Genomic DNA, 25,968 nt, shown 5'->3' on the forward strand with positions numbered 1-25,968 from the left:
CTTTCGAGAAATGAACAGTCGTTTGTGATGAAGGCTGCATTCGAAATTGTGCATCTAGCTTAGTTCAATGAAATCGGAACGTGCGCCTGTCTCAAACGGATGGCTCTTTGCAGGCACACTACGGAAACCTGCGGGCGCAAGTTGGGAGAAGTGACTCTTGCAGAGTGTCGAGCTTCGAGAACAGGACTCCGCTCAGGAAGATATTGCCACGTGTTGAAGAGTTGCTTTTCGCCATTTCTTTCCCATATTTTTCCAGTGCGGTTCAAAATGTTACGTACGTACGTGTTACCTGCAAAATCACAGTGAAACTGTTATGGCGAAAAGATTCCAAATAGTTATTGTATTAGAATAGCTCTGCAATTTCTTAGCCTTCGTACACGCAGTGTTTAAGGAAAGGCTAGAGTAAATGAAACTGTAAATAGACAGGAGCTCTTATCAGTTTTCATACAAGTTATGATGGCTGCAGCTCCTATCTGCGTCAGAGTGACCGGAGCCAACGGATTGTCTGCGGAACCTTTGATTTATCTCTCGGGCAAAGAGCTAGATAAGCCTTTTTCCTCTCAGTTTCATCACACCTGTGCATTAAAGTTTAGTGCTCGGTACCATCAAGGTGTAAGAGGGTCAAGGATGAGCACGAAACTTTGTTAATAAGGAGACGGGCACCGCCCAACGTGGGGCTCGAACCCACGACCCTGAGATTAAGAGTCTCATGCTCTACCGACTGAGCTAGCCGGGCGCCAGGGAAGCAAGGGGTTAACGTGTCCCTGTTGACGTCAATTGGACAAGGTATACTTCCTGGCTTTTCATCATGTGGTGACCGGATTCGAGAGTAGCACACCCTGTTCTTTGTTGATTACTGTACCTCAAGCAGCGCAAATGTCAGTAATCATTGAAATGTACGACCTACAATCTCCTCAGCATGCCCGCGTGGACTCCTCTGTGATCATCCTTCTACGTTCTGCTGTAGTTTTCATGCAAGTGAAAACCGTGCTCCAAATAACAACGGCACAGTTGTATCCTGCGGTAAGCATTCTTCTAATTCCATCGTTTTGCTCCAGGGAAAAGGTAGCGCATCATAGTGTTGATATTCCAAGGTCTCAGAGTCCGTATTGGATGGCTTGGATGCAGACATCGCTCAGAGCTCCCAGTATGATTTTCCCGAGTTCAGTTTTGCAGTGTCTTAGTGCTTTCCTGCTTCCAGTGGGTCTTTGAATGCTCTGCTAAGTAGAGAAGTGACATAATTACTAATGCGACCGACTGTGCTGGCTGTTCCTGGTTAATAATGATTAATGCGAGAAATCAATATAAACATAACTGCTTCGATTTCGAGGTTCACTTGAAGCATTCGAAGAAACTATCAAAGATCTCAGAACAACCGAAGACACATTTGGTCATCTCCGTATTGGTGAAGATGAAAGAGTCCCGCAAGTGTCAAGCTTGCACAAACACACACGAGAGAGAAACTCAGAACAGAACTTAAGGAAAGGGAGATCCACACTACTTTAATGCACTTTGCTAACCCGATGGAATGCTTATGAACCATGCGTAAGACACATGTAGCAGAGGATGGTTTCGATCCATCGACCTCTGGGTTATGGGCCCAGCACGCTCCCGCTGCGCCACTCTGTTGACGGCCATCCTACGCGTTCCACCTAACTGCTCTTTGTATTTCCTACATAAGTGATGAAAGAGTTGAAAGTTTCAGTGACAAACGCAGACGTCACTTTGAGCGCTTGGTGTTTTGTAGCACAAATCATCACACGCTGCTCTACACTGGATTATAAAGGCCGACACATTTTCCAAACATTTTAATGCTGGAGTCACACTGTAGTATTAATAACAGTGCGATACTCGAAGAGCGTAGTGGGATCGCGGTGGCTCATCAGACCGCTTTGGGGAAGAGGGCTGGCGTCAGGATGGCCGAGCGGTCTAAGGCGCTGCGTTCAGGTCGCAGTCTCCCCTGGAGGCGTGGGTTCGAATCCCACTCCTGACAAAAAGCTTGCTCCATTCCCTCTCCAGTCGGGTGCACATGGGTGAAGCAGCCTGACGTAGGAGACGTGCACCTATAGGCACGCGCGTGTCCCATACCTCTCCTGATTTAGCTCGTACTCCATAGGATGGAAGCGGCTGCTCTGGCTTTTTCACTCGAATATAATCTGATCGCAACAGAAGGCCGTGCAGCCCAGTGCTGGTTTAAGAATGCCTCGTGTCTTCAGGCCCCTATTCCATCAGGTTACCCCTTTGGAATAGTCGTCCGAAAATGACGGAAAAGGAGAAGCACGTAAGCTCCCACAAACTGCGTTAGCATTAGCGGTTGGAATCTGATGGGAGAAAAGCAACCCGGCTCGCCGTCAAGCAATCCATCCCTGGTCTCCCACGTGACGGGCGGGAATACGCACCACTATACTAACGAGGAGCGCTTGCTTGGCGCTTGAAGACACTTCCTCTTGCGGCTACTACTGTTTCCGGTTTCGCCTTTTATTTTCATTCCTCCCAGAGGAGCGCATGAAAACGTTTCCATCTGCGCCATCCTCACCCCTCCACTGCTATGGTCACTGCTCCTCCTGGTGCACTGCAAACACCTATTCAGTCGGTTCTTTCAGTTTGAATAATTAGATCTTCAAAGGCTGGAAGTAGGGCGCAAGGCATGCCAATGCCAAAAGCGTGGTTGTCTGCTTCCAAGTGTGAAATGTCGCTGGGGGACGCTGAAGACATGACTTCCAAGGCAGCAGGTCCAAGCGATTTAGCGTTTGTACAAGAAGCAGGAAGAGAGAAACGGCACTCCGCCTTTTTCTGGGCAGGCGCACGGCGACACGAGAAGGACGCCGTAGTCGGCAGGATTCGACCCGGCGCGGGGAGAGCCCAATGGCTTTCTAGTCCATCGCCTTAACCGCTCGGCCACAACTACAGGGAGCGCCGCCGCCGCCGTCTTGCGATCATTTAACACGGAGGGCGAGGCGGCGGAGGTAACCTTTTTCAACGTCGCTCTCCGTTTCAAAAAAAAAAAAAGCAAATGACACGCTAGCACTCAGACACCCCTCAGAAGATTGAAGGGTGGCTTAAAGCTGGAATGATTAGGTCTCCCCGCTCCGACACCAAAATGGAACTTCGTTAGGCAGAGAGAAAGCAACATCGGAGGAGCGTGAACGAGACTTTCGAAGCTGCTCCACACGGCACTTTGAATCGCAGACATAGCAGTGTTAGAGGCAGGAATCGCCTTTGCGAACGCGATGAGAAACAGAACGCAAGCTCAGGTCCTGCGGTTTAATAAGCAGGCACGGCTTTCATGCGACTGCACATTTCTTTTCTGGAGCGAGTTGACTTTCAGCTTCAAGAAATTCACACAACTTCCGAAATCCGAAATACAAATCTGGCTCATCGCTGCACAAGAAATGCCGCCGGCTGGCAAGAAAATGACAGCGATGTTTTTCCTTAACGACAAACTTCCGATGGAGAAAAACAACGGCGGTGTGTCGTGGAAATTTAACTATCAAGGAAGCCACAAGAGAGAGTTCTCACCTGAGTAAGGTCTTTATTTCAATATTGCAATATTGGGAGCCCTGTTGCCACTTCGCAAAGTGCAACCAGAGACTCAATTTGTCACAAGCAGTACAGGGTTTTTATAAGACGTTGCGCTGTAAAAAAGCTCAGTGCTTTGTCCCTTCAAAAACTTCCCCTTTCCCTAAGACAAAACAGATTACATCATAGAGCGAGAGAAGAAGCACTAGATTTGTTATTCAAAGCTCATCAGTTACTTTCGGCTAATTCTAACGAACCAGACAGCATATATTGTTTTGGTACATTGTCTTCTAAAGTAACCCAAACAGTGTACTTTGTTGACGCACTGTTTTCTAAAATTCTGCACGTACTGTAGCACAGCAATTACATCCTTGAAATATATTATCTAAAAGCACCAATATATTTTTTTCAAAGCTCTCTACATTTTAAGAATCAATTTACTTATTAGATTTCCACTTCAATTCCCTCCTTTTTATTCTTGAAAATGATTAAAAGTTAGATTCTTCATATGGACTCCCAGGAGGCTCCCATACTTCGGATTCTTGCGTTCTTATCAGAACATACTGATGCGCAAACATATTCATTACCATATTTGAAAAGCATTGGAATAATACATGTCATATAGCAACATAAAAACAGGAAGACAAGTATCACAGCCCCTATAATCGGTGTTAGTAACTTAAAGAAAAACATTCCCCCTGGCCCAAACAGTGATTCTAACCAGGAGAGAAATGGGTGAGGCTGTAGAATGAGGCATTAAAGCACATACATAACAAGATGCATTACATTTCTTTAACTTTAACTGTTCTTCTAGTTGTTGTATCTGCCTGGTACTAAAACTACCATTTTCTGGAAAACCTAACTTACTCCACTGTAGCGGCGAGGCTTAATAATAAGGCAGAATTAAGTGTTTCTGAGCTTCCCAAATGAGGCCCCATTTCTCTGTTCATCTCTGTGGTGCAGCCACAGAGAGACCATTAGGGTGATTTAAGGTTTCCTAGGACAGCTCCCAAAGGGGGTGCACTTAGCTAAGCCTGGCTATCATGATCAATGGTCATCCATTGGCGCCTATCTGTCTAGGGAGTGCCAGTTGGACATCTGGACTGCATTCCTAAGTGTCAGGAGTAAGTGACTCATATCTCACCTTGATCAACCAATCAGGGACTGGTAGGGCTGAGTAACCCACGTGGGACTCTGATGCCCATGGAACTTTCAGCCAATCAACAAGCTGAAGTTCCTCCAGGTAAAAACAGGCAACACAGGCCTGGAGATTGAGATTCAACAAGATTCAGATTCGGGAGATTCAGTAAGATTCTGGAGAGGATTCTGTGGACTGTTCTAAAGGGAATTCAAAGGAGAATTCCAGGGCAGGACGGCCCAGGAGCAGAAGGCTCCCAAGGGCAGGACATTCTCGCAGCGCGCCTCCTGACCATCCCGAGACTCAGCCCGGACAACCACGGAACGGCCAGTGTGTCCGAGTGCCAGAACTTTCCTTTGTTCTAAGAGTCTAGAGTGGAGGTTGCCAGAGAGTAACCAGCAGCAGGCCTCGTGGACAGGTCAGAACTGTGGACAGCTGAATCACTATTCAGAACTAGCTCTTCATCAGGAACGAACCGGTCGTCTTCCTGACTTGCTGGGATCCACAGTCATCTTTTCTCCTGTGCACAAACTTTGCTAGTTAAAGCCAACACTAACTAGCCGGTCAGTGAGCATCAGCAGCGCACCGTCGCAAGCCGCACAGCACAGCCTGGCACGGAGCCAGAGAGCGCGGATTGGACAGCAACAAGCCTGCAGCTGATTGTTTGTGCCTGCAGGAGATCTGAATCCCCAGAAATTGGATGAGTATTCAACTTCAATGCATTACAGCTCGAGAATTCAATTGCTATCCCAACCAGTTGATATCAATTTAATTCCTAAGAGTTATGTACTTGTTTTGAGTATCTAATGTAGAAGTTGTAACCAAGTTCACTTTACGAAACGGTCTTAATGAATGATATACTGAACGTATGTCCTCTTGATGTGTAACACTTCGTAACTGATTGAATATATACCTTTTGTATTCTGATAACCCTCTCGATAAGATCTGTTAGGTTTATATGCATATTCTATGTATTAATAAATTTATCCTCGTGTATTAGTACCTGTGTGTGCGCGTTGTTTGAGTTATGTCGCGTGGTTGGATTCTAAAGCCATCAAAAGAATCAACTTTGTGATTTACTGCTGCAATTGATAATTGTCTCAGTAAATGCCCAAACCCTACAGAACTGGTGCCTTCAGAGAGCCACTATGATTACATATTTGGCGTCCCTGAACGGCTATGAAACACTACATTTATGGCGTCCCTGGGTGGGCGTGGCAAGACTGAAATGAATCAACCAAGCGGAATAATTCATATAAAACGCCGCGGGTTTCATACACGATAATACAGTGTGCTGAAAGCCGAAAGAAAAAAAAAAGTTCCCCTTGCTCTTTAAGCAGTGCTTGAGTGTTTTGTGATCTTTTGCAATCTACCAGGTTGATTGCATACCTGATCTTGTGGTTTTCTGTGGTAAAACTGTGATTTCGTACTTAAAAGTAATACTCTTTAAGTTTAACGATGGTTGCTAAAAGGTCTGAATTCGAGTCGCTATTAAGCACTCTCTCTAGCAGCGACAAGTCTGACCACGATCTCTTCCATATCTCCGTCAGCGGAGAAGCTAGAAGGATAAATCTCCATTCTCTGAGAGAGCTAGCGAAGGACATAGAGAGATTTGACCCCGCAGTGTCAGAGAATAATATCGAGAGTTATATTCAAGACCTCAGGTATAACCTGCAGTACCTGCCAAACGCCACAGAACAGGAGAAAGTGTTTCTGGTCAGGAAAACTACCAGCAGAGCTGTACATGAGTGGATGGCTAGGCAGATGAAAGAAGTCTGTAGTGATTTTGAGGAGCTGTGTCAAGCACTTATCGAAGAATACAGTGCGTTTATTGACCCGACTGCTGCGATAGCCGCCGCTCTTAACATTAAGCACGAGAGAGCAGAGTCCCCTCGCGAATATTACGAGAGACTTAGACGAACTTATTTTGCAGGGCGAAATTATGAGGGTTGCGAAGAGAACACACATTTCAAGGGTTTATTCATTGCGAATCTCCACCCGTCAGTCAGAAAGATGATCTTAATGCATACAGATGCACAGACCATGAAAATGACTGATATTAAGAGATTCGCGCAGAAAGCCTGGGAGTATGATGTCCAAAGTCGCTCTGAGCAAAAAGCTGCTAAAGCGACTGTGTTCGCCGTCAGAGCCAGCAGGGTTAATTCCCCCCTGCTCGAAGGAGCACAGGCTCCTGAGCTGGCTAAGCCCCGTTCCAAAGCACTCACACAGGACCGCACCCAGCGTCCTAAGTGCCATGAGAACACCGGGGAAGGGAAAGGGCTAGAAAAGGCTGAACAAAAGGATTCAGTAGCCGCCCGCCTGGCCAGGCTTGAACAAGCTTTATTAGGACAGGGACAACCGCTCCCCAAGGCTGCCGGAAGCGTGAATGAGCTGATACTCTCCACTGGAGGAGGCGGAGACCCGCCCCCTCCCACTCCCTCAGTCTATCTGATTGAGCGGAAGGGTTCCTGCCTGGATGAGGTCAGCCACTCCCAAGTGAGTGCTGACTCCACCCCTGAAGTCACAGAGCAGGCAGTAAAACACAGAGGAAAAGCAGGAAGCTTTTACCTCAAGGCTGCCATGGGAGATGTCTTACCCAGTGAGACGCTGATTGACACTGAGGTTGAAAGGTGTTTGATGTCACACGGCAAGCTCAAACGGGTTGAAAAAGAAAAGGGCATGCGACTCAGAGAGGAACCTTTGGTGGATCACCAGAAAGGCAAAGTGTGGAAACAGGTCAAGGCTCCTAAGCCTTCTGTACAGAAGGAAAGGGGGGCCAAGAGGCAGACTGTGCTCACACAGTGCCCACCGAACACAGAAGCCTATGTGGAGATTCCTTCTGTTCCCTCTGGACAAGAAATAAAAATATTTTCTTGTTCCCCGGATATACAGGGAAGTCGTGTCCCGGCTGAGGTCACAACAGCCTCCCTGCCACAGGAGCGGTGCTCCAAGCAGCCGCCTGATCCACCAGGTAAAGCACACCCCTTTTACATCCCTAAAGAGGAGCAGATCTCCCCACCTGGCGATGAAAAGGAGCTTTCCCTGTGCACCCTGGCACCCAAGAGGGGTCAGGACCACCACCCTGCGGTGGTGGAAGGGATCCAGATGGCAGGAGAGCAGGTTGGTGATGTAGCCCTCACCCTTAGCCCTGAGAGGTCCTCTATTAGTGAGGATCTGCTTGAGCAGCTGTCACAGGGCCACCACCAGGTGCCCCTGGTGCAACATTCACAGGTTAGACAGGAGGTCCAGCTGGACGCTGAGACTACTGCGCTGTGGACACACCTGATCCCAGATGCCGATTCCCTCTGCTGTGACCCAGGGAACCTGCAGTCAGGTAACATTATTTCTCACAACTACCAGGTAGTGAGTGAGACTGACCTGATTGTTCCTGCCTCAACGGCAGGGTTTCCAACACACCCAGTCCCCCAGAAGGGACAGGGAATGAAAGCCGAGCTGGTTTTCTTACAGCCACCAGCTCAGTCTGTCAGTCTGAGTCTGACCAACAGTGGTTCACCCAGACTGGAGCTGGATGGTCAAGCCACCCGCCTGCCAGTGCAGGACATCGCAAAGAGGGGTGTCAGAATCCCCGCCTGTACTGACATGGGCCTGGTGGGTGATAGCGAGTTCGAAGACAGTGAACTAGCTATCCCAGTGCTGGGGCAGCTCCCTGAACCCCTAGCGAGGGAAGGGGGGAGCGAGCAGGTGTCCTACACCCACGCCCAGCGAACGATTGTAAACATGCCGATAGAGGGATTCCTCAATCAGGAAGTGTGCAGGGTGGACCTGAACAGTGAGAATGGGGTAACAATCCCAGATCACTCAGGTGCTCCAGATGACCACTCAGCCGAGGGTCAGGCATGGTCCACCGCTGCACCGCCCCCTGCAGGGTTCCTAGAGCACAGGCATGAACAAATCGAAAAAGCAGATGCCCTGGAAAAGGAGGAGCAGCATCAGCAGCTGCGTCAGATCTCCCCAGATTTCCAGGATGTTGGTGCCCAAGATGCCACATGGCATACTGAGAAAGACACCATGTACACGCTGCGCCAGCTTAGAAAGGCGACAGTCACTCAGAAGGAGATGACTGGGATCAGCCACCCGAAAAGACTTTTGGGAGGACTGATTGCTGCCGCCACTGTTGCACGTTTGCTTTTTCTGGTAGGTTTGTGTGCTACTGGCACTCTCACCCTGACTGCCCCAAGAAGGCAGGTGTCAGAGATACCAGAGGGTAGTGACAGACTGTATCGACAGCATCAAAAGTTGGAAAGCTTAGGGAAAACCCTACAGGCAATTTCCTATGCAACAGGGTTAAACCTTATTCCCCAACCAGTGGACATGATTGTTGGTGTTATACAGTGGGTTTATGCTTGTGTGCAACAGGCCAGAATGTTGACACAAGACCTGTTAAGGGAGCTTAGTGCCACTGTAGCCAGTCTAACCACGGCACAATTCCCAACCCACTTGATTCCACTCTTCTCAGTAGAGGAGTGTGTGACATTAACCCCATCGTTCATAGCTCACCCAGAAGGCAAACCAAGATTGAATTCGGTTCCAAATCTTGAGATGGGTATGGCTACCAAAGCTATCCATTGGCTGTGTCTAAACGATTCACCAATGAAGGGTGTAAAGCTACTAACGAGCAGAGGAAGGTTAATGAACCCCATGAAGAGCAGGTGGGAAGTAAATGGCTGGTCAGCACACCACGTTTAACTGACACTGTGACTTGTGACAGGCATGATGCAGCTACCTAATAAAACAGTTCCTTTAAGTTCCTGAGGAGGCCATAGTACAGCATGGTAACTTAACACTGTACGGTCTGGAACCAGACAACATAAGACCAAACTTGAGGTCATGGATGCCTTCAGGTGCCACACTATTGAATTGGATAGAAATCCAAGAAACAGTAAGCCCTGAAGAGGTACAGGTAGTTAGTTTGCTTTAATGGAACAAACCTCCAAACCACCCTAGCAGATACCCAACACAGGTGTTGTGGTTTATCGGGGGGCTGGGAACAGGAACTGTTGTTATTGTAACACTACTGCCAGGTAGCTGGATCATGACTGACAGTGTACTCTGAATGATGTACTCTCACATCAAGATGTACTCCGGGTAGCATGAATGAGTCAAAGGTAGCATGTCAAAAGAAAGGAAGTGACTTCTCCCCAAATATCTACCACAGAGGTATCAGATATTGACAGTGAACTTCCTGATGTGTAATTCCTAGACTGAGATAATGTCTCCTACCGTGTTTATACATACTCCAGATGTTATTCATCCTGTTTGTTCCCAATGCTGGTTCCGGTATGAATTCTCGAGGAGTAATGTAGACATTTAAGATTAATGTTCTAATGGCAAGGGACATCACTTAACTCTGTTTTGTTTTGAAGGCAACAACGCCTCAGGACCTCGTGACCTTCAAAAAGGGGGGATATGTAGCGGCGAGGCTTAATAATAAGGCAGAATTAAGTGTTTCTGAGCTTCCCAAATGAGGCCCCATTTCTCTGTTCATCTCTGTGGTGCAGCCACAGAGAGACCATTAGGGTGATTTAAGGTTTCCTAGGACAGCTCCCAAAGGGGGGTGCACTTAGCTAAGCCTGGCTATCATGATCAATGGTCATCCATTGGCGCCTATCTGTCTAGGGAGTGCCAGTTGGACATCTGGACTGCATTCCTAAGTGTCAGGAGTAAGTGACTCATATCTCACCTTGATCAACCAATCAGGGACTGGTAGGGCTGAGTAACCCACGTGGGACTCTGATGCCCATGGAACTTTCAGCCAATCAACAAGCTGAAGTTCCTCCAGGTAAAAACAGGCAACACAGGCCTGGAGATTGAGATTCAACAAGATTCAGATTCGGGAGATTCAGTAAGATTCTGGAGAGGATTCTGTGGACTGTTCTAAAGGGAATTCAAAGGAGAATTCCAGGGCAGGACGGCCCAGGAGCAGAAGGCTCCCAAGGGCAGGACATTCTCGCAGCGCGCCTCCTGACCATCCCGAGACTCAGCCCGGACAACCACGGAACGGCCAGTGTGTCCGAGTGCCAGAACTTTCCTTTGTTCTAAGAGTCTAGAGTGGAGGTTGCCAGAGAGTAACCAGCAGCAGGCCTCGTGGACAGGTCAGAACTGTGGACAGCTGAATCACTATTCAGAACTAGCTCTTCATCAGGAACGAACCGGTCCTCTTCCTGACTTGCTGGGATCCACAGTCATCTTTTCTCCTGTGCACAAACTTTGCTAGTTAAAGCCAACACTAACTAGCCGGTCAGTGAGCATCAGCAGCGCACCGTCGCAAGCCGCACAGCACAGCCTGGCACGGAGCCAGAGAGCGCGGATTGGACAGCAACAAGCCTGCAGCTGATTGTTTGTGCCTGCAGGAGATCTGAATCCCCAGAAATTGGATGAGTATTCAACTTCAATGCATTACAGCTCGAGAATTCAATTGCTATCCCAACCAGTTGATATCAATTTAATTCCTAAGAGTTATGTACTTGTTTTGAGTATCTAATGTAGAAGTTGTAACCAAGTTCACTTTACGAAACGGTCTTAATGAATGATATACTGAACGTATGTCCTCTTGATGTGTAACACTTCGTAACTGATTGAATATATACCTTTTGTATTCTGATAACCCTCTCGATAAGATCTGTTAGGTTTATATGCATATTCTATGTATTAATAAATTTATCCTCGTGTATTAGTACCTGTGTGTGCGCGTTGTTTGAGTTATGTCGCGTGGTTGGATTCTAAAGCCATCAAAAGAATCAACTTTGTGATTTACTGCTACAATTGATAATTGTCTCAGTAAATGCCCAAACCCTACAGAACTGGTGCCTTCAGAGAGCCACTATGATTACATATTTGGCGTCCCTGAACGGCTATGAAACACTACACCACGATGGAAGACACTTTATTCCCCTTTCTCCAAATTCCCTGTACATGTACTTCGCTGGACCGCTCGGTCCTGTTTCCGTCTTCGAATTTTCATTTCCCATTTTTACCGATCGGTGCCTTACTTTAGAACCTTATCACATTAACTACTCCGCAGAGCAAAAACCACACGTCTGTGTTAAGATAAGTTCTTTATGAGTCCCGGACTCATCAAACCCGCGTGAGAACACCCTCACCGGCCTGCTCTTTCTCTGCTATAAGACCACAGAAAAAATTCTTATAAATCGTCTTAAAACAAAAGTTCGTTAAAAGGATCACTTACTGACGTCAGACAGCCGTGAATTCTCCAGACGCGTCTCAGGAAGGACAAACAGTTTATCCTCCGAGGTTCGTCCAATTTGCTAAAATTGTCCGGCTCCGGATGGAGTTTCAGCAGCCGTCCGCGCTCAGGTTAGTGTCCCATCTGGGGTGCCAATTCTGTCGTGGAAATTTAACTATCAAGGAAGCCACAAGAGAGAGTTCTCACCTGAGTAAGGTCTTTATTTCAATATTGCAATATTGGGAGCCCTGTTGCCACTTCGCAAAGTGCAACCGGAGACTCAATTTGTTACAAGCAGTACAGGGTTTTTATAAGACGTTGCGCTGTAAAAAAGCTCAGTGCTTTGTCCCTTCAAAAGCTTCCCCTTTCCCTAAGACAAAACAGATTACAACATAGAACGAGAGAAGAAGCACTAGATTTGTTATTCAAAGCTTATCAGTTACTTTCGGCTAATTCTAACGACCCAGACAGCATATATTGTTTTGGTACATTGTCTTCTAAAGTTACCCAAACAGTGTACTTTGTTGACGCACTGTTTTCTAAAATTCTGCACGTACTGTAGCACAGCAATTACATCCTTGAAATATATTATCTAAAAGCACCAATATATTTTTTTCAAAGCTCTCTACATTTTAAGAATCAATTTACTTATTAGATTTCCACTTCAGGTGCGTGTCTGTCGGCTTGATTCAGTTTAATGCAAGTATTCATTCTCTTTCTGAAACATACAGCTTGCGACAGATGAAATACAATTCTTGGCTTTTCTGGGTGGGTGCAGAAGAAATCCTGCCGGCTGCTTCTGGAAAAGAATTCCAGCCTTTTTTACTCTTTAACCAGAAACTTGCGAATGATACAAAGCAAGCGGGGGGCGTTTCTGTGCAGCTGTTAACTGAACGGCTGCTGGTTCAAGCCCACCCAGGGCTTGTTCCGATTTCAACATCATGCCCCCTAAAGGTAGACTGGATTTCTTTGCGAAACATTCACCCTTTGGACATTTCAGGAAAGGTGCGTGTCGATGCAAGACTTGAAAAGCTTTCCATACAACGAAAAAAATAGTGCTTTTGATTGAAGGAAACGGCAAGAGCAGTTTGAGCAGCTCCGGCCTCTCAAGCGCTTTACAAAGTGATCGGCACCTCGATAGGCAGTTTAGAAGGCTGAGAATGATGCTGGAAGCACAGCGACGTTCTAAAACCAGCGCTTGAAAAGCATCTGCATACATAAAATGTCCATTTCTCAAAAGCTAAATCTGCAGCTTCAGAAGATTGTCAGCTGTATGTTTTCGTTCTTTGTTTCCTTTTTTTACATGACAAGCTTTCGAGAAATGAACTGTCGTTTGTGATGAAGGCTGCATTCGAAATTGTGCATCTAGCTTAGTTCAATGAAATCGGAACGTGCGCCTGTCTCAAACGGATGGCTCTTTGCAGGCACACTACGGAAACCTGCGGGCGCAAGTTGGGAGAAGTGACTCTTGCAGAGTGTCGAGCTTCGAGAACAGGACTCCGCTCAGGAAGATATTGCCACGTGTTGAAGAGTTGCTTTTCGCCATTTCTTTCCCATATTTTTCCAGTGCGGTTCAAAATGTTACGTACGTACGTGTTACCTGCAAAATCACAGTGAAACTGTTATGGCGAAAAGATTCCAAATAGTTATTGTATTAGAATAGCTCTGCAATTTCTTAGCCTTCGTACACGCAGTGTTTAAGGAAAGGCTAGAGTAAATGAAACTGTAAATAGACAGGAGCTCTTATCAGTTTTCATACAAGTTATGATGGCTGCAGCTCCTATCTGCGTCAGAGTGACCGGAGCCAACGGATTGTCTGCGGAACCTTTGATTTATCTCTCGGGCAAAGAGCTAGATAAGCCCTTTTCATCTCAGTTTCATCACACCTGTGCATTAAAGTTTAGTGCTCGGTACCATCAAGGTGTAAGAGGGTCAAGGATGAGCACGAAACTTTGTTAGTAAGGAGACGGGCACCGCCCAACGTGGGGCTCGAACCCACGACCCTGAGATTAAGAGTCTCATGCTCTACCGACTGAGCTAGCCGGGCGCCAGGGAAGCAAGGGGTTAACGTGTCCCTGTTGACGTCAATTGGACAAGGTATACTTCCTGGCTTTTCATCATGTGGTGACCGGATTCGAGAGTAGCACACCCTGTTCTTTGTTGATTACTGTACCTCAAGCAGCGCAAATGTCAGTAATCATTGAAATGTACGACCTACAATCTCCTCAGCATGCCCGCGTGGACTCCTCTGTGATCATCCTTCTACGTTCTGCTGTAGTTTTCATGCAAGTGAAAACCGTGCTCCAAATAACAACGGCACAGTTGTATCCTGCGGTAAGCATTCTTCTAATTCCATCGTTTTGCTCCAGGGAAAAGGTAGCGCATCATAGTGTTGATATTCCAAGGTCTCAGAGTCCGTATTGGATGGCTTGGATGCAGACATCGCTCAGAGCTCCCAGTATGATTTTCCCGAGTTCAGTTTTGCAGTGTCTTAGTGCTTTCCTGCTTCCAGTGGGTCTTTGAATGCTCTGCTAAGTAGAGACGTGACATAATTACTAATGCGACCGACTGTGCTGGCTGTTCCTGGTTAATAATGATTAATGCGAGAAATCAATATAAACATAACTGCTTCGATTTCGAGGTTCACTTGAAGCATTCGAAGAAACTATCAAAGATCTCAGAACAACCGAAGACACATTTGGTCATCTCCGTATTGGTGAAGATGAAAGAGTCCCGCAAGTGTCAAGCTTGCACAAACACACACGAGAGAGAAACTCAGAACAGAACTTAAGGAAAGGGAGATCCACACTACTTTAATGCACTTTGCTAACCCGATGGAATGCTTATGAACCATGCGTAAGACACATGTAGCAGAGGATGGTTTCGATCCATCGACCTCTGGGTTATGGGCCCAGCACGCTTCCGCTGCGCCACTCTGCTGACGGCCATCCTATGCGTTCCACCTAACTGCTCTTTGTATTTCCTACATAAGTGATGAAAGAGTTGAAAGTTTCAGTGACAAACGCAGACGTCACTTTGAGCGCTTGGTGTTTTGTAGCACAAATCATCACACGCTGCTCTACACTGGATTATAAAGGCCGACACATTTTCCAAACATTTTAATGCTGGAGTCACACTGTAGTATTAATAACAGTGCGATACTCGAAGAGCGTAGTGGGATCGCGGTGGCTCATCAGACCGCTTTGGGGGAGGGGGCTGGCGTCAGGATGGCCGAGCGGTCTAAGGCGCTGCGTTCAGGTCGCAGTCTCCCCTGGAGGCGTGGGTTCGAATCCCACTCCTGACAAAAAGCTTGCTCCATTCCCTCTCCAGTCGGGTGCACATGGGTGAAGCAGCCTGACGTAGGAGACGTGCACCTATAGGCACGCGCGTGTCCCATACCTCTCCTGATTTAGCTCGTACTCCATAGGATGGAAGCGGCTGCTCTGGCTTTTTCACTCGAATATAATCTGATCGCAACAGAAGGCCGTGCAGCCCAGTGCTGGTTTAAGAATGCCTCGTGTCTTCAGGCCCCTATTCCATCAGGTTACCCCTTTGGAATAGTCGTCCGAAAATGACGGAAAAGGAGAAGCACGTAAGCTCCCACAAACTGCGTTAGCATTAGCGGTTGGAATCTGATGGGAGAAAAGCAACCCGGCTCGCCGTCAAGCAATCCATCCCTGGTCTCCCACGTGACGGGCGGGAATACGCACCACTATACTAACGAGGAGCGCTTGCTTGGCGCTTGAAGACACTTCCTCTTGCGGCTACTACTGTTTCCGGTTTCGCCTTTTATTTTCATTCCTCCCAGAGGAGCGCATGAAAACGTTTCCATCTGCGCCATCCTCACCCCTCCACTGCTATGGTCACTGCTCCTCCTGGTGCACTGCAAACACCTATTCAGTCGGTTCTTTCAGTTTGAATAATTAGATCTTCAAAGGCTGGAAGTAGGGCGCAAGGCATGCCAATGCCAAAAGCGTGGTTGTCTGCTTCCAAGTGTGAAATGTCGCTGGGGGACGCTGAAGACATGACTTCCAAGGCAGCAGGTCCAAGCGATTTAGCGTTTGTACAAGAAGCAGGAAGAGAGAAACGGCACTCCGCCTTTTTCTGGGCAGGCGCACGGCGACACGAGAAGGACGCCGTAGTCGGCAGGATTCGACCCGGCGCGGGGAGAGCCCAATGGCTTTCTAGTCCATCGCCTTAACCGCTCGGCCACAACTACAGGGAGCGCCGCCGCCGCCGTCTTGCGATCATTTAACACGGAGGGCGAGGCGGCGGAGGTAACCTTTTTCAACGTCGCTCTCCGTTTCAAAAAAAAAAAAGGCAAATGACATGCTAGCACTCAGACACCCCTCAGAAGATTGAAGGGTGGCTTAAAGCTGGAATGATTAGGTCTCCCCGCTCCGACACCAAAATGGAACTTCGTTAGGCAGAGAGAAAGCAACATCGGAGGAGCGTGAACGAGACTTTCGAAGCTGCTCCACACGGCACTTTGAATCGCAGACATAGCAGTGTTAGAGGCAGGAATCGCCTTTGCGAACGCGATGAGAAACAGAACGCAAGCTCAGGTCCTGCGGTTTAATAAGCAGGCACGGCTTTCATGCGACTGCACATTTCTTTTCTGGAGCGAGTTGACTTTCAGCTTCAAGAAATTCACACAACTTCCGAAATCCGAAATACAAATCTGGCTCATCGCTGCACAAGAAATGCCGCCGGCTGGCAAGAAAATGACAGCGATGTTTTTCCTTAACGACAAACTTCCGATGGAGAAAAACAACGGCGGTGTGTCGTGGAAATTTAACTATCAAGGAAGCCACAAGAGAGAGTTCTCACCTGAGTAAGGTCTTTATTTCAATATTGCAATATTGGGAGCCCTGTTGCCACTTCGCAAAGTGCAACCAGAGACTCAATTTGTCACAAGCAGTACAGGGTTTTTATAAGACGTTGCGCTGTAAAAAAGCTCAGTGCTTTGTCCCTTCAAAAACTTCCCCTTTCCCTAAGACAAAACAGATTACATCATAGAGCGAGAGAAGAAGCACTAGATTTGTTATTCAAAGCTTATCAGTTACTTTCGGCTAATTCTAACGAACCAGACAGCATATATTGTTTTGGTACATTGTCTTCTAAAGTAACCCAAACAGTGTACTTTGTTGACGCACTGTTTTCTAAAATTCTGCACGTACTGTAGCACAGCAATTACATCCTTGAAATATATTATCTAAAAGCACCAATATATTTTTTTCAAAGCTCTCTACATTTTAAGAATCAATTTACTTATTAGATTTCCACTTCAATTCCCTCCTTTTTATTCTTGAAAATGATTAAAAGTTAGATTCTTCATATGGACTCCCAGGAGGCTCCCATACTTCGGATTCTTGCGTTCTTATCAGAACATACTGATGCGCAAACATATTCATTACCATATTTGAAAAGCATTGGAATAATACATGTCATATAGCAACATAAAAACAGGAAGACAAGTATCACAGCCCCTATAATCGGTGTTAGTAACTTAAAGAAAAACATTCCCCCTGGCCCAAACAGTGATTCTAACCAGGAGAGAAATGGGTGAGGCTGTAGAATGAGGCATTAAAGCACATACATAACAAGATGCATTACATTTCTTTAACTTTAACTGTTCTTCTAGTTGTTGTATCTGCCTGGTACTAAAACTACCATTTTCTGGAAAACCTAACTTACTCCACGATGGAAGACACTTTATTCCCCTTTCTCCAAATTCCCTGTACATGTACTTCGCTGGACCGCTCGGTCCTGTTTCCGTCTTCGAATTTTCATTTCCCATTTTTACCGATCGGTGCCTTACTTTAGAACCTTATCACATTAACTACTCCGCAGAGCAAAAACCACACGTCTGTGTTAAGATAAGTTCTTTATGAGTCCCGGACTCATCAAACCCGCGTGAGAACACCCTCACCGGCCTGCTCTTTCTCTGCTATAAGACCACAGAAAAAATTCTTATAAATCGTCTTAAAACAAAAGTTCGTTAAAAGGATCACTTACTGACGTCAGACAGCCGTGAATTCTCCAGACGCGTCTCAGGAAGGACAAACAGTTTATCCTCCGAGGTTCGTCCAATTTGCTAAAATTGTCCGGCTCCGGATGGAGTTTCAGCAGCCGTCCGCGCTCAGGTTAGTGTCCCATCTGGGGTGCCAATTCTGTCGTGGAAATTTAACTATCAAGGAAGCCACAAGAGAGAGTTCTCACCTGAGTAAGGTCTTTATTTCAATATTGCAATATTGGGAGCCCTGTTGCCACTTCGCAAAGTGCAACCGGAGACTCAATTTGTTACAAGCAGTACAGGGTTTTTATAAGACGTTGCGCTGTAAAAAAGCTCAGTGCTTTGTCCCTTCAAAAGCTTCCCCTTTCCCTAAGACAAAACAGATTACAACATAGAACGAGAGAAGAAGCACTAGATTTGTTATTCAAAGCTTATCAGTTACTTTCGGCTAATTCTAACGACCCAGACAGCATATATTGTTTTGGTACATTGTCTTCTAAAGTTACCCAAACAGTGTACTTTGTTGACGCACTGTTTTCTAAAATTCTGCACGTACTGTAGCACAGCAATTACATCCTTGAAATATATTATCTAAAAGCACCAATATATTTTTTTCAAAGCTCTCTACATTTTAAGAATCAATTTACTTATTAGATTTCCACTTCAGGTGCGTGTCTGTCGGCTTGATTCAGTTTAATGCAAGTATTCATTCTCTTTCTGGAACATACAGCTTGCGACAGATGAAATACAATTCTTGGCTTTTCTGGGTGGGTGCAGAAGAAATCCTGCCGGCTGCTTCTGGAAAAGAATTCCAGCCTTTTTTACTCTTTAACCAGAAACTTGCGAATGATACAAAGCAAGCGGGGGGCGTTTCTGTGCAGCTGTTAACTGAACGGCTGCTGGTTCAAGCCCACCCAGGGCTTGTTCCGATTTCAACATCATGCCCCCTAAAGGTAGACTGGATTTCTTTGCGAAACATTCACCCTTTGGACATTTCAGGAAAGGTGCGTGTCGATGCAAGACTTGAAAAGCTTTCCATACAACGAAAAAAATAGTGCTTTTGATTGAAGGAAACGGCAAGAGCAGTTTGAGCAGCTCCGGCCTCTCAAGCGCTTTACAAAGTGATCGGCACCTCGATAGGCAGTTTAGAAGGCTGAGAATGATGCTGGAAGCACAGCGACGTTCTAAAACCAGCGCTTGAAAAGCATCTGCATACATAAAATGTCCATTTCTCAAAAGCTAAATCTGCAGCTTCAGAAGATTGTCAGCTGTATGTTTTCGTTCTTTGTTTCCTTTTTTTACATGACAAGCTTTCGAGAAATGAACTGTCGTTTGTGATGAAGGCTGCATTCGAAATTGTGCATCTAGCTTAGTTCAATGAAATCGGAACGTGCGCCTGTCTCAAACGGATGGCTCTTTGCAGGCACACTACGGAAACCTGCGGGCGCAAGTTGGGAGAAGTGACTCTTGCAGAGTGTCGAGCTTCGAGAACAGGACTCCGCTCAGGAAGATATTGCCACGTGTTGAAGAGTTGCTTTTCGCCATTTCTTTCCCATATTTTTCCAGTGCGGTTCAAAATGTTACGTACGTACGTGTTACCTGCAAAATCACAGTGAAACTGTTATGGCGAAAAGATTCCAAATAGTTATTGTATTAGAATAGCTCTGCAATTTCTTAGCCTTCGTACACGCAGTGTTTAAGGAAAGGCTAGAGTAAATGAAACTGTAAATAGACAGGAGCTCTTATCAGTTTTCATACAAGTTATGATGGCTGCAGCTCCTATCTGCGTCAGAGTGACCGGAGCCAACGGATTGTCTGCGGAACCTTTGATTTATCTCTCGGGCAAAGAGCTAGATAAGCCCTTTTCATCTCAGTTTCATCACACCTGTGCATTAAAGTTTAGTGCTCGGTACCATCAAGGTGTAAGAGAGTCAAGGATGAGCACGAAACTTTGTTAATAAGGAGACGGGCACCGCCCAACGTGGGGCTCGAACCCACGACCCTGAGATTAAGAGTCTCATGCTCTACCGACTGAGCTAGCCGGGCGCCAGGGAAGCAAGGGGTTAACGTGTCCCTGTTGACGTCAATTGGACAAGGTACAGATGCAGCCATTCAAAATGCGTGAGGTATTTCGCGGCATACCCCGGTGGGCGTGTCACAGTATCACGCGGTATGACGCAGTTAACGTGGTGTCACGTGGTTAACTATCCGGCGTCGCCTTGTAAAACCGCCAGGGGGAGCTTAACCTCTCATGTACAGCATTTGAGCCTTTAATTTTGAACTGTGTATTACAGCATGTTAATCATCAGTCATTAAAATGTTGGTATCTTTTATGAAAGCAAGATTGCTCAGTTGGACAAAAGTACACAACCTACCTTTATCAGAAATATTTATGCATCAAAGCCTTTACTGAAGATATTACTAATAGTATTAATAATGGATGACTTTAGACAAGCTGTATACTCAAAGTATAATTTCTTTAGCACATTTGTACAAGCACTTGGAATCTGTCCAAGCCATACTTTGTCAGGCATTTTGTTTTACTTCAACGGGCATAAAAACTTCCTTGCTTTTAACAGGGCGTTTCATAATTTCTAACTACGAAAATGATTTAAAATGCGACACTTATCATTCAACTAGAGCTTAAAATATCACAAGGATCCTCAAGAGCACAGCAAAGAGTGTATTAAAAGACACTTGTATTTATCAACGCTTTCTTTTCCGTATACCAGATTTTATGGAACCACTTCAGAGGGGTGTCAGCCAGTCAGATTCCAGGATTCGGCACTTTAAAGGAAAAATACACACCGGTATTCCATTTCTCCCTAACGATTTTAAGCATCGAAGTATTTAACTAGCATGTGAAATAGCGTGTGAAAAAGTGGTAGTTTTAAGCTTTTCTGCTAATATAATATGGAATCGATATTGATTTAAATCGTGTTCTGATTTAAATCGCAAACGCGTGTTTAATTATATGTGTTTTTTAATCATAATCAGGCTAATGCAACATAAATTGATACAGTATCTTTGTCTTCTAAGCATCTTAATAAACTTTCAGCATAGCTTTCTACCCGTCAAGATTTATATTTCTTGGGATTTTGGGATCAAACGTGGAAGGATTAGATTATAATCGTTTTTATTTGTCAAATACGTGATTGTATTTCTGAATGTTATGTGACACCTACAGTAGTTCACTGCTTTAAATACATCGAATTAAGAAAGTTATGTGTAGCACTTTAGATCTTTTTTCTGAACCAGGGAAAATCTGATCATGTTTCTCTATAACAATAATAAAAAAAACCTTTATTTTACATATCGCCTTTAAAAGTGGCATCTCAAAGCAATACAGTAGATCGAAAAACAGTTAAAAGGGACCAAATTAAATACCAGACAATCGCAAACGCATTTTCAATAAAATTATTTTATTCATTCAGCAGTTTGTGAGAGGAACATCCAGCAGGGAGAGACACACACACCGGTTTTCATTGACAAAATTGTTTTTTTTCAATTCCTTTTGTCTAACAGGAATGTTTTGTTTGTGGACAGACTGTTAGACAAGAGGAAAAGACCGCCTCCTCCTACGAAGCATTAATCGCGTATCTAAGGAAAATTGCAGTATACCTTTGTTCATGCACATCATTATACAGTACAGTATCTCAATTTGTATTTCGATAAAAAAAAAATCGTTTGCCCAGCCACTACTGTTGTTACTGTTTTTATCCTGTAAAGCGTTTTCTTTTTCTGCGTTTTCCATTTCCTTTTTCTGATCACTCGCTTTCTGGATACACATCTCACCTGTCCTGTTCTTTGTTTTCCTGGTTTGCTGATTATGCCTGCTGTGGTCCACTCCTACCCTCACACCTAAAGAATACTATTTTAAATTTCTTGGCGCAGTTCATTAACCCTTGTATGTGCTGTCCGCGCCCAAAATGCAATTAAAAAAAAGTAAAAAACCGCGCTCAAAATGCAATTTAGAGCTTAATAAGATACACTCCACAGGCAAAATTAAAGACAAAATTAAAGACGATTAAAATCTGTAATCTTTCCACTTGTACTGTGAGTCATCGGACAGTTTCTGCTTTGTGTAAGGATGGTGAGAAAGCTGTGTTCAATGTATTTAAGGGACTCAAAAGTAAAAGAAGATGCTTCATATTGCTTGACTAATTTTAAAAACCAAGTTATAAATGCAGACGCTCCCTCGGTGCCGCGCCGGGTGTAAATATCAAAGTATACATTCCCAACAAGAATTGTACCCATCTGTCATGTAAATAAAACACCTTGAATTGAATTGAGGGAGAGATGGGGGTAGTGGGACAGAGATACTGTAGACAGACTCAAGGCAAATAAGATACTTATGGGTACGCAGGCATTCACGACAGCAACATACGAAACGTTTGCACGTACTGTATAGTTAAGTTATTACTTGGTTTTCAAAGTGCAACGAAATACAATATTGTTGTTGCTGCTGTTCTGGTTGTTTTTATCCCGTAAAGCGTTTTGAGAAGCCACCTTTAAAGGCGATATATACTGTAAAACCACTGATTCTTATGGAATGTGTTCCGCAGGAGATTCAAATTTTTATTTATTTATTTTTTAATCGCGTATCTTAGGAAATCTCAGTATAACTTTGTTCATGAACAGTGGCATGTTACATTATCATTCGTTTTTTTAACAAGGCTAGCCAGCTAATGTGAATCGAAACCTGTCTTGCTAGCTTTTAAAGTCGTATGTGTAAACTGTACTAGAGGGCATGCAAGTTACTCTGCCCCTTTCAGTTGCAGGGAGTCCCTCTGCTGCAACACACAGCAGACAGAACGGGAGACTATTGCCTTTCATATCCGACACCAGTGAAGTAAAAGGGGTGTCTAAAGGGGTGACTTCAGACCACATTTTAGTTACTTTATTTTGTTTACTTTTAACATTTCTGTAATTTACAGTAGATGTCACAATAGAAGCCCGAAGCCTATTATACTCAGTCTAGCCTTGGATCCTCTGAGTCCCTTGACTCAGTTATTGCATATTAATTTCTTGAGATACGCGATTCCATATTATATTCCCTTTTAATCAAATTCTAAAAGTATGCTTGTTGACTCCGGTATCGCGTTAGTTAAAGACTTCGATGCTTAAAATGTTTAGGGAGAAATGGAATACTGGTGTGTATGTTTTCTTTAAAGTACCGAGACCAGCCATATGCTGAATGTTTAAGTTCCAAAATTAATATCGTTTATGGACTTCACACGCGTTGCAGTATGCTCCTATTCTTTTTATGCTCAGGCACTAAAATCTCCCTTCTGCTTTGTGTAAGGATGGTATCAAGAGCAATCTTAAGTGGTGAGAAAGCTGTGTTCAATGTATTTAAGGGACTCAAAAGTAAAAGAAGATGCTTCATATTGCTTGACTAATTTTAAAAACCAAGTTATAAATGCAGACGCTCCCTCGGTGCGCTGCTCTGGTGCGCCGGCTGTTACACAGTGCCTGTCTGCCGTAAGCGTTACAATATACATACCCAACACTGCTTGTACCCATCTGTCATGCAAATAAAACACCTTGAATTGAATTGAATTGAGGGGAGAGGGGGGGAATACTAAAGCCAATACTGGCTCAATACCCTCAATGGGCTTTGACGTGCTAATGCGTTGGTTTAACAGTCCGGGTGTGGCAGGCTTCCAATGTCAACTCGACTCGATTGGAAGACAATGAACGTATTTTAGCCCTAAATGAATTAATAGCAAACATGGTTTACATAAAATACATTTTTCCAAGAAAGTTTATAATAATACGATCTATAGTTGAAATCTGAGCCTACTTTAAAAATAAAGGAAAAGCATTTTCAGAGAGTAATCATGCTGTGTTTATGTAGAAAAAGCGATTAGGTTTACGAGCAATCTAATTACCTATTCGCTTAAAACGCTATTAAAAATTTACTCTGTTGCACACACACACACAATAGAAGCAGGCACCGCTGTCAGAAGGGAAGATATGTTCAAAATATCGCAAATATCGATCATGTTGCGATATTTTGAAATATAAAAGTCAATTGATTGTCCATAATATCGCTATTCTATTTTTTCGAAGAAATGTTTGTTAAAAGAAAAGTCCAGCACCAGCTGGATTCGAAAACACAACCTGTCAGCTGGTAGTCACGTCTACAAGACAGCTCACATGAACAGGCAAGCGAAACAGCCCTACACAGCCCTGTCGCAGCACACGAATACCGTTATTAAATTCTTTAGATACGCGATTCCATATTATATTCCCTTTTAATCAAATTCTAAAAGTATGCTTGTTGACTCCGGTATCGCGTTAGTTAAAGACTTCGAAGCTTAAAATGTTTAGGGAGAAATGGAATACTGGTGTGTATTTTTTTCTTTAAAGTACCAAGACCAGCTATACACTGTATGTTTATGTTCCAAAATTAATATCGTTTATGGCCTTCACACGCGTTACAGTATGCTCCTATTCTTTTTATGCTCAGCTACTAAGATTTCCCTTCAGTGGTAAAATTCAATACCTACAACGGGCACAGCAAAGACGTTTACTGTCTTTCTACGACAGACCAACGGACCACGAGTGCCCCTGTCGGTCAACCAATCACTTACTGCGGTGCCACGCATCATCTTGCGTCATACTGAGCGACGTCACCTGCGGTACGTGTCTGTAACGCGCACTTTGAATGGCTGCATCTGTATACTTCCTGGCTTTTCATCATGTGGTGACCGGATTCGAGAGTAGCACACCCTGTTCTTTGTTGATTACTGTACCTCAAGCAGCGCAAATGTCAGTAATCATTGAAATGTACGACCTACAATCTCCTCAGCATGCCCGCGTGGACTCCTCTGTGATCATCCTTCTACGTTCTGCTGTAGTTTTCATGCAAGTGAAAACCGTGCTCCAAATAACAACGGCACAGTTGTATCCTGCGGTAAGCATTCTTCTAATTCCATCGTTTTGCTCCAGGGAAAAGGTAGCGCATCATAGTGTTGATATTCCAAGGTCTCAGAGTCCGTATTGGATGGCTTGGATGCAGACATCGCTCAGAGCTCCCAGTATGATTTTCCCGAGTTCAGTTTTGCAGTGTCTTAGTGCTTTCCTGCTTCCAGTGGGTCTTTGAATGCTCTGCTAAGTAGAGACGTGACATAATTACTAATGCGACCGACTGTGCTGGCTGTTCCTGGTTAATAATGATTAATGCGAGAAATCAATATAAACATAACTGCTTCGATTTCGAGGTTCACTTGAAGCATTCGAAGAAACTATCAAAGATCTCAGAACAACCGAAGACACATTTGGTCATCTCCGTATTGGTGAAGATGAAAGAGTCCCGCAAGTGTCAAGCTTGCACAAACACACACGAGAGAGAAACTCAGAACAGAACTTAAGGAAAGGGAGATCCACACTACTTTAATGCACTTTGCTAACCCGATGGAATGCTTATGAACCATGCGTAAGACACATGTAGCAGAGGATGGTTTCGATCCATCGACCTCTGGGTTATGGGCCCAGCACGCTTCCGCTGCGCCACTCTGCTGACGGCCATCCTACGCGTTCCACCTAACTGCTCTTTGTATTTCCTACATAAGTGATGAAAGAGTTGAAAGTTTCAGTGACAAACGCAGACGTCACTTTGAGCGCTTGGTGTTTTGTAGCACAAATCATCACACGCTGCTCTACACTGGATTATAAAGGCCGACATTTTCCAAACATTTTAATGCTGGAGTCACACTGTAGTATTAATAACAGTGCGATACTCGAAGAGCGTAGTGGGATCGCGGTGGCTCATCAGACCGCTCTGGGGGAGGGGGCTGGCGTCAGGATGGCCGAGCGGTCTAAGGCGCTGCGTTCAGGTCGCAGTCTCCCCTGGAGGCGTGGGTTCGAATCCCACTCCTGACAAAAAGCTTGCTCCATTCCCTCTCCAGTCGGGTGCACATGGGTGAAGCAGCCTGACGTAGGAGACGTGCACCTATAGGCACGCGCGTGTCCCATACCTCTCCTGATTTAGCTCGTACTCCATAGGATGGAAGCGGCTGCTCTGGCTTTTTCACTCGAATATAATCTGATCGCAACAGAAGGCCGTGCAGCCCAGTGCTGGTT

The 25,968-nt window shown here is 45.1% G+C and overlaps 6 non-coding genes across 6 annotated transcripts; 3 read left to right on the forward strand and 3 right to left on the reverse strand.

The window, feature by feature from the left end:
• Positions 1-663: 663 nt before the first annotated feature.
• On the reverse strand, positions 664-736 carry trnak-cuu (transfer RNA lysine (anticodon CUU)). Its single transcript has one exon. It is a non-coding gene; the product is annotated as a tRNA-Lys (tRNA).
• A 1,174-nt stretch (positions 737-1,910) lies between these two features.
• On the forward strand, positions 1,911-1,993 carry trnal-cag (transfer RNA leucine (anticodon CAG)). The gene has a single exon. It is a non-coding gene; the product is annotated as a tRNA-Leu (tRNA).
• Positions 1,994-13,835: 11,842 nt separating this feature from the next.
• trnak-cuu (transfer RNA lysine (anticodon CUU)) lies at positions 13,836-13,908 on the reverse strand. Its single transcript has one exon. It is a non-coding gene; the product is annotated as a tRNA-Lys (tRNA).
• Positions 13,909-15,082: 1,174 nt separating this feature from the next.
• trnal-cag (transfer RNA leucine (anticodon CAG)) lies at positions 15,083-15,165 on the forward strand. The gene has a single exon. It is a non-coding gene; the product is annotated as a tRNA-Leu (tRNA).
• Positions 15,166-19,850: 4,685 nt separating this feature from the next.
• trnak-cuu (transfer RNA lysine (anticodon CUU)) lies at positions 19,851-19,923 on the reverse strand. The gene has a single exon. It is a non-coding gene; the product is annotated as a tRNA-Lys (tRNA).
• A 5,761-nt stretch (positions 19,924-25,684) lies between these two features.
• Positions 25,685-25,767, forward strand: trnal-cag (transfer RNA leucine (anticodon CAG)). Its single transcript has one exon. It is a non-coding gene; the product is annotated as a tRNA-Leu (tRNA).
• Positions 25,768-25,968: the final 201 nt, after the last annotated feature.

Source organism: Atractosteus spatula, chromosome 25, assembly GCF_055471065.1.
Source record: "Atractosteus spatula isolate fAtrSpa1 chromosome 25, fAtrSpa1.hap1, whole genome shotgun sequence".
NCBI classification, from domain to species: domain Eukaryota; kingdom Metazoa; phylum Chordata; class Actinopteri; order Semionotiformes; family Lepisosteidae; genus Atractosteus; species Atractosteus spatula.